Raw genomic sequence first — 6,663 nt, forward strand, 5'->3', positions numbered from 1 at the left:
TATGGATGTATATAATCCAGGAACTTGATCAAATCAGTGTAGGCATTGCCCTGTCATTAGGAAAACCAAATACAATCAAAGTTGATGTGTGTCTATATTATGGTCATAGAGAACAGCTGTAACAACCAAGTTCTGCAGCTAATCTGTATTTCTGTAATGAATGGTTTTCCCCATTTTTGTGCCATTTTTTAACCCTTCCTCCACCTTTCGTATTGCTTATGTGCTTGTTATGCCAGTAGATTGGGTACAGTGGGCTAAAGAAGCCAGAAAAACCACATCCTAACTTTCTAGAAAACTCTCCTTTAGTAGTACTTTCTTAAATTAGACCATCCCACGTACTTTAGAATTTAAAGTCTTCGTGTGTGTCAGATTCTGACATGTTGTTTAACGTAGGCTGATCAGCTGCAGTCACAGGTTAGCTATAGTGTGTAAGCCAGGGGAAAGGTCTTTCCTCCCCAAACACCTACTGATTCTAAAAGGTAAATGTAGCTTAGTAGCTTACAAAATATCAAAAATGCCTTTTCATCCTTTAAAAGGAGGTTTTAATCCTTGTTACTTATCATTAAATGCAGCTATGCAGACTGCAGAGATCATTGTCTTAATTATTCCTTAGTCATATAAGTAAAAATACTAATTGAATGTTTAATCATAATCAACATGACTTCTTTTTTTTTTTTTTTTTTTTTTTTTTTCTAATGGAGATTTACAAATATATCTTTCAGAATAAAGAAAAAAAGAGTAAGGTAACAAACCCAGAAAATAACATTGTTTGCAGCTGAGGAATACATTGTAGGATCCCTCTCCACAACTCAGAAATAGTAGCCAGAAAGGGATAGGGAAAATTGTGGGAATCACGAGTACATAATGGCTTCTCCGAAGAATTAGAACAGGTCAGGACTTCTAGCTAAGGAAACAGTGGTGACTTGAGAAACAACTGATGCTTTTGGCTTGGTGCTCTGTGCCTCCCAAGGATTGCAATTTTTACATTAACTACTAAAAAACCTATTTCAGTTTCTGAGTTTGAGGAAAGCTGGATGGATAAAGCGATAAATTTGTGAGTGGTGCTTTTGGCAACAGATCAGTATGATAACCAGGCACTGCCAAGCCAAGAGGCAGACAAGCCTCTATCTCTGTGAATTTCTTAAAGCAAACTACTTGCAACAATGTTTGAGCATTTACTATAGCACAACTTTTTAGTGCAGAAAGTGACACGTTCTCTGTCTGGGGACTCCTGATGCAATGATTTGGGTTTGGCATTTGCAGAACTATTTGTTTGTCAGAGCAGCACAGATGCAGCAATGTGGCATTGCACCGTTTATCACTGAGTCACTCAACTACAGATCCCTCCAGATCTGTACTGAATAGATCACATTTCTCACTTCTCATAGTGTTGCAAAGGGATCTTAGATCAAATTGACTATTCTTGTGCTAATAAGGATGTCTGTCCCTTTGCTGTTACACCCTTTGGTGTAGTTTGAAGCAGTGACACATTTCCTTTCTCCTCTGGTAACACAGACAAGCACACTGTCTCCCTTGATAGGACCATTAAAGCTCCAAGTTCTTTTCAGAGCAGCCTCATAGGTCAGGACAGCACAGCACTTCGTGTTTGCCTGCTTTCATAATTGTTCCTGAGTTTGATTTAAAGCAAGACAATTTACCTCATTAGCTATTTTTTCCTGCTAATTGCAGAGCCCTAAAGGAAAAGAATATCTCAGCTGTGTCCTATAAATAAATGAAAATGCTTTGAAACAAGCCAACCTTTGGGTCTCACGTTTTTCTGAAGCAGGACACAGCAAACCTCCAGAACATTTATTTATTGCACAAGTGCAAGATTTCACTACTCTCCCAGGGCAGAGCAATACATATCCAGGAGCCATCACTTTATAAAGCAAGAGTGACCTTGAAGCCTTAAGGAATGATAAAAGCCAAAGTTTCAAACACATTCTCCATTCCAAGATGGATCATCAAAACATGTTTGTTTTCCTATATAACTTTATGCATCAGTCACTGTTAAACATCCAGATCATTGAGAATTTTGCCTCGCATTCCAAGCTCATTGTCTGTACCCAGAGGAGATCAGGAGTGAAGCACACTTCGCTGTCTGGCCACTCAGAGCTGATGGTTTTTCATCACATCATTTTCATTCCAAGAAACCACCACTGCATTGGTGATTGGGCTCACACAGAAACACACCCAGGCACACAAGAGAGGAGGAGGGGAGGGAAAGGGCTATACCCCTAAGCTGAAGGAAGGAAGAGATGGAGGGACACCTTGCCATTGTTTCTCTCAGTTTCGAGGAAAGACAACACACAAAGCTGGTCAGTACAATAATTTTGGCATGGGCATAACTAGAGAGAGTCTATGTCTCTCCCCTCTTTGCCCTTGCTCTCTCAGTTCCACAGTTAGTGTGGGTTTGTGACTTATGGTTGATTAATTAATGTTGTAAGAGCAAGCTGCTGTTCATGCCATGGGAGGTTTCAGGCTGTCTTTCTGCCATGCAGATTCTGCAGGGTCCAGTGCTAGGGCTCAGCTGATGTTGCTGCCTTTCCCTTAGCACAGGCACTAGGTAGGACTCTGTTTTCTGTCCAGCCGTCTAATTTTATAGTGAGAGCAGTCTTTTTGAGGTTGTCCTTCTAAGTTCCTCAGTTCAATCAGTTCCACAGTTCCCGGGCCTGACTGGCAAACAGCAGATGGCGTGGTTGCCTCAGCACAGGAACCTGAAACCCACCCCAAAGAGGAAGTGAATTCACCTGTAAGTGAATTTATGGGCTATGATTTGCATGTGGTGTCATTTACAAAAGACACAAACTAGGTAAACAGGCATTTTTATAAAAGGAGAAGAAAGTATGTACATCGTAGGGAACAAATGCAGACGGTACCAGAATAGGTATCCATGTATGTATTTAATTTATAAATTAAAATAGAAACCTCACTAAAACATTGACACAAAGGAATAAAGCTTCAACACAATGCATGGGGAATTCATCAGACTCCTCTTGGAAAACAATGGGATGACACTTTAAATATGATGTCATGTTTACCATTACAACAACCCCCCAGCCAGAGATATTTTTCATAACCTCCTGCCTTGTTTTTTAGCCCACTTTTAGTCATCCAAAAACCCATTCCCCAAACAAACTTCCTCCTAAAATCTCACATCTTTGTTCTCCTAATGTAGTGACTAAGCTAAGGTATTTAAAATAGTAATATACAGTTCTGCACAGCAGTTTTTATCACAATATAAACCAGCACCTCTGAGTAACATCAGCACTGGCTTCTTTATCTGATAAATGGGTATTTGGTGATTAAACATAAAATTCCCATCTTTTACAAGAAGACAGAAATGCTTTGAAGGTGCTATATTTAAGCAACACTTTACTTTTAGAAACCTCAGCTTTATTTACTTCTGAGGAGTGGATTCAGGGGGTTCTTTAAGTGTATCCCTGATTTCCAGGACAGGGATGGTTACATTGAAATCACTGGATTAATTAATGAACTCAGGAAATGTGTAACTGAAACTCAGCTTTTGTTCTGACATTCCTAAGCTATTTTTCACTCATACAGATGGAAATAATTTACCTAAATCCCTTTCCTTGTACATGTTGAGTGTTTAGTGTCTTTTTAATCTTCTATCACACTGAGAAAAGATTTGCTTGAAAACTTAAAAGTGGAAAAAGTATTTATAAAGAAACACCAAATAATTACAATATTTCAATTCTGTTATGATCAGTATAACTCCTCATGGCACAGCTGTCTCTGCTTTTCTAAAATTTTGCTAGGAATGGTCAACATGGAATTCAGAATTCCCAGGATTAAAAACCAAACAGATCAGCACTACTGTATTAAGAAAAAAAAAGTGAAACAGAAAAGTCAAATGCTCATTTTGGCTGAAGAAGCTCCTACTGAGGTTGAAAAGCTTGTGGGAAAGAACAGCCCTTTGTTCTCTTCATTCTAGCAAATTATTTAGTGTGGAATTTAGTGGAAGTCCAAAAAATTCCAAGTAGCTAAACTATGTCAAAAGGAGTTGAAATAATGTCTTAGAAACAGCACAATGACAGTAAAAATTACTGGTAACACAAAAATATACACAGCACATACATGAATCAATGCCAAATAACATTGGACATTCAATATACAGGCTGAAAAGTTCAATGTGAAAAAAAAGTGTACAAAATGTATTCAGATTTAAACATCTCAATCAATCAGTGTCTATAAGAGAAACATAGAAACAATGCCCTGTCAAGATCTACTCACAATTCATCACTTCACTACGGCTACAATAAATATTCTACATTCTATGCCATCAAAGGGGAAGAACCTCTCTTGAAAAATACAACGAAACCAGATATGTAATGACACAAAGTTGCTTCAAAAATCATTCTCCTGCAGGGGTTAGGTCATTGGTGTTTGTCTGGTGTTGGCTGAGGAGCAGGTCTTGGACAGAAAGTGTCCCAATACCAAAGAATTTGGTGTCCAAGCGACACAAAGATGAGAAACAGGAGCAGTGCCAATGACACAAGCATTCCAGGTGTGGGAAAGGCCATCAGGGAGGTATTTCCTGTTGCTCTGAGGACTCTGAATGCTAAGGGGAGATCAGTGTGACTTCTTGGAGGAGCTAAGTCACCTGGATGGGGGATGGCCCACCCACCTCCAAGCCAGAGCATCCAGAGAAACACTTCCTTTCAGCCACTCACTCTGCACCCACTGGTGATGGAAGCATGGAGAGTCTGTGACATCTGCAGGCTGTCCCCATAAATCAGGAACTCCCTCCCATTGCTGCACTGCTCAACATCTGGAGCTAATTCTGCATCACTAAAGCCATGAGAATGGTGTGGGGTCAGGCCAATCCTCCCTGTATCAGGGCGATAATCTCAGCCCTTTTTGGGGTGGGGGTGAACACAGCAATGAATGTTCTGCCTCAGCTTGCCCATCTTTAAGTGTAATGGGTGAGGGAGAACAAGGAATAGCAGAGCGAAGGGAGTGGGAATGGGACAAGTCATGAATGAATGGTGAGGGACCAGGCTTGGAGAAGGAGTCTGCTTATGGTGGCCTGCACAGTCTTGCTGCCAAGTGTCTTCCTCTCCTTTTCACTGACATCACCCAGAAAAGGCTGTGGAATTTAAGAAGCTAACATTCTTCCTCTGGAAGGCTCAAAAAAAGGGTGAAACTGCTTGGCCTGTGGCACTGCTGTAGGATACAACATCAGGGTAAAAGCAAATCTTTGCAGGAGAGCAAAAGGGACGATTTACTGAAGCAACATTTTGAAATGTGACTGTGAAAAAACAATGGAATTATCATAAAATGGAATTTCACCCTCCCAGCAAACCCCCACCAGAGACAAGAGACTGACAAACAATATACCATGGAAAGCAACAGCGTAAGTTGCACTCCACAAACTCCACAACCAATCTTCTCATACCTGCCATTAGTATCTAACTTACTAAACTTTGAAACAGGAATTCAACAAACTCATGTTTTGCAGGAAAAACAAAAGTTTAGCAGGTTTTTCTTGAAAAAAAAATCTGCAGTATTCTAACTCTGTTTGAAAAAGAAGAAACAAAATCGTAAGAAAGCTACAAAACTACACTGCCCTTGCTGCCTTTAAACAGTAAAAGCTTTACAGTCAACTCTAAAATAAATCACAAACATCTACAGTCTTAATTCATGTTTTGTCATGATGTTCTCATCAGCTCAAAATGTTTAACAAAGCAGGCCTACAAGGAGGGAGGAAGGATAGCAGGAAGGATAGATAATAACAGTGAGTGGAAAATGATCAAAACATGACCAAAAGAGATTTTCTGAAAACGCAGAGAAGAAAGTAGCTATTTTGTCTGGATCAAAGACATCTGAAAGATATAGGGACAAAAAGAGGGGAAGGGGAAAAAAACCCCGAAGTGTAAAAGAAGGGGAGACCCTCATCCAGCAAAGCATTTGCACATAGGCTCAGGGTGAAGCACGGCCTAAAGCTAAGCTTGAACCAGTGTGTTGCTGGACTCAGAGGAGGGAAAACAATAGCAACAGACAGTAATACTTGAGCAGGTACCCTCCAAGAACTTGCCATGTTTACATAAAGTCTTTTAAATTTAGTTTTTCAGCTCTTTCTAGCCAAGACTGCGATTTCAGGCTGTAGAACGTTTCTGAAGAGGACAGAGTGGCTCTTACCAGACTTCACTGCCTTCAGACAGACCACCTAAGGTGGGAAGAGACCATTTCCAATCATCTGTTCCCTAACATAGCCCTTTTGATCTCTGTAAATGTAAATGAAGAGTTGTGGAGAGAGCGTTTTGTCTGGGAGAGGTCACTGGCACCTGGTCCCTAGGTGTGGCCTTTGGGGGTATATTTATCCCCACTAAAAACGGGTTTGCCTATAGAAAGCACCTTTCCACTACTGAACTTGGGGAGAAAAAACACAACAGGAATGTCCTTAGGACATTTTGGGTGAGGAACTTTTACACACTTATTCCAAAAGCCCATTAAAAATATACCTAAAAGAAAACACAAGAAAACAGAATAGAGCAAACAAATTGCCCCCAAAAATCATTAACAAAAAGCAGAAGTAACATTATCAAGCTATATATATCATGGTTTTCATTAAAAAAAGAAGAAAAAATGCACACCTACCGCCTGCAGTTCTGGTCAGGGTCTCCCTCCGCCCCACCCCCA

Source organism: Corvus brachyrhynchos, unplaced genomic scaffold (assembly GCF_000691975.1).
Source record: "Corvus brachyrhynchos isolate BGI_N302 unplaced genomic scaffold, ASM69197v1 scaffold279, whole genome shotgun sequence".
NCBI lineage: Eukaryota > Metazoa > Chordata > Aves > Passeriformes > Corvidae > Corvus > Corvus brachyrhynchos.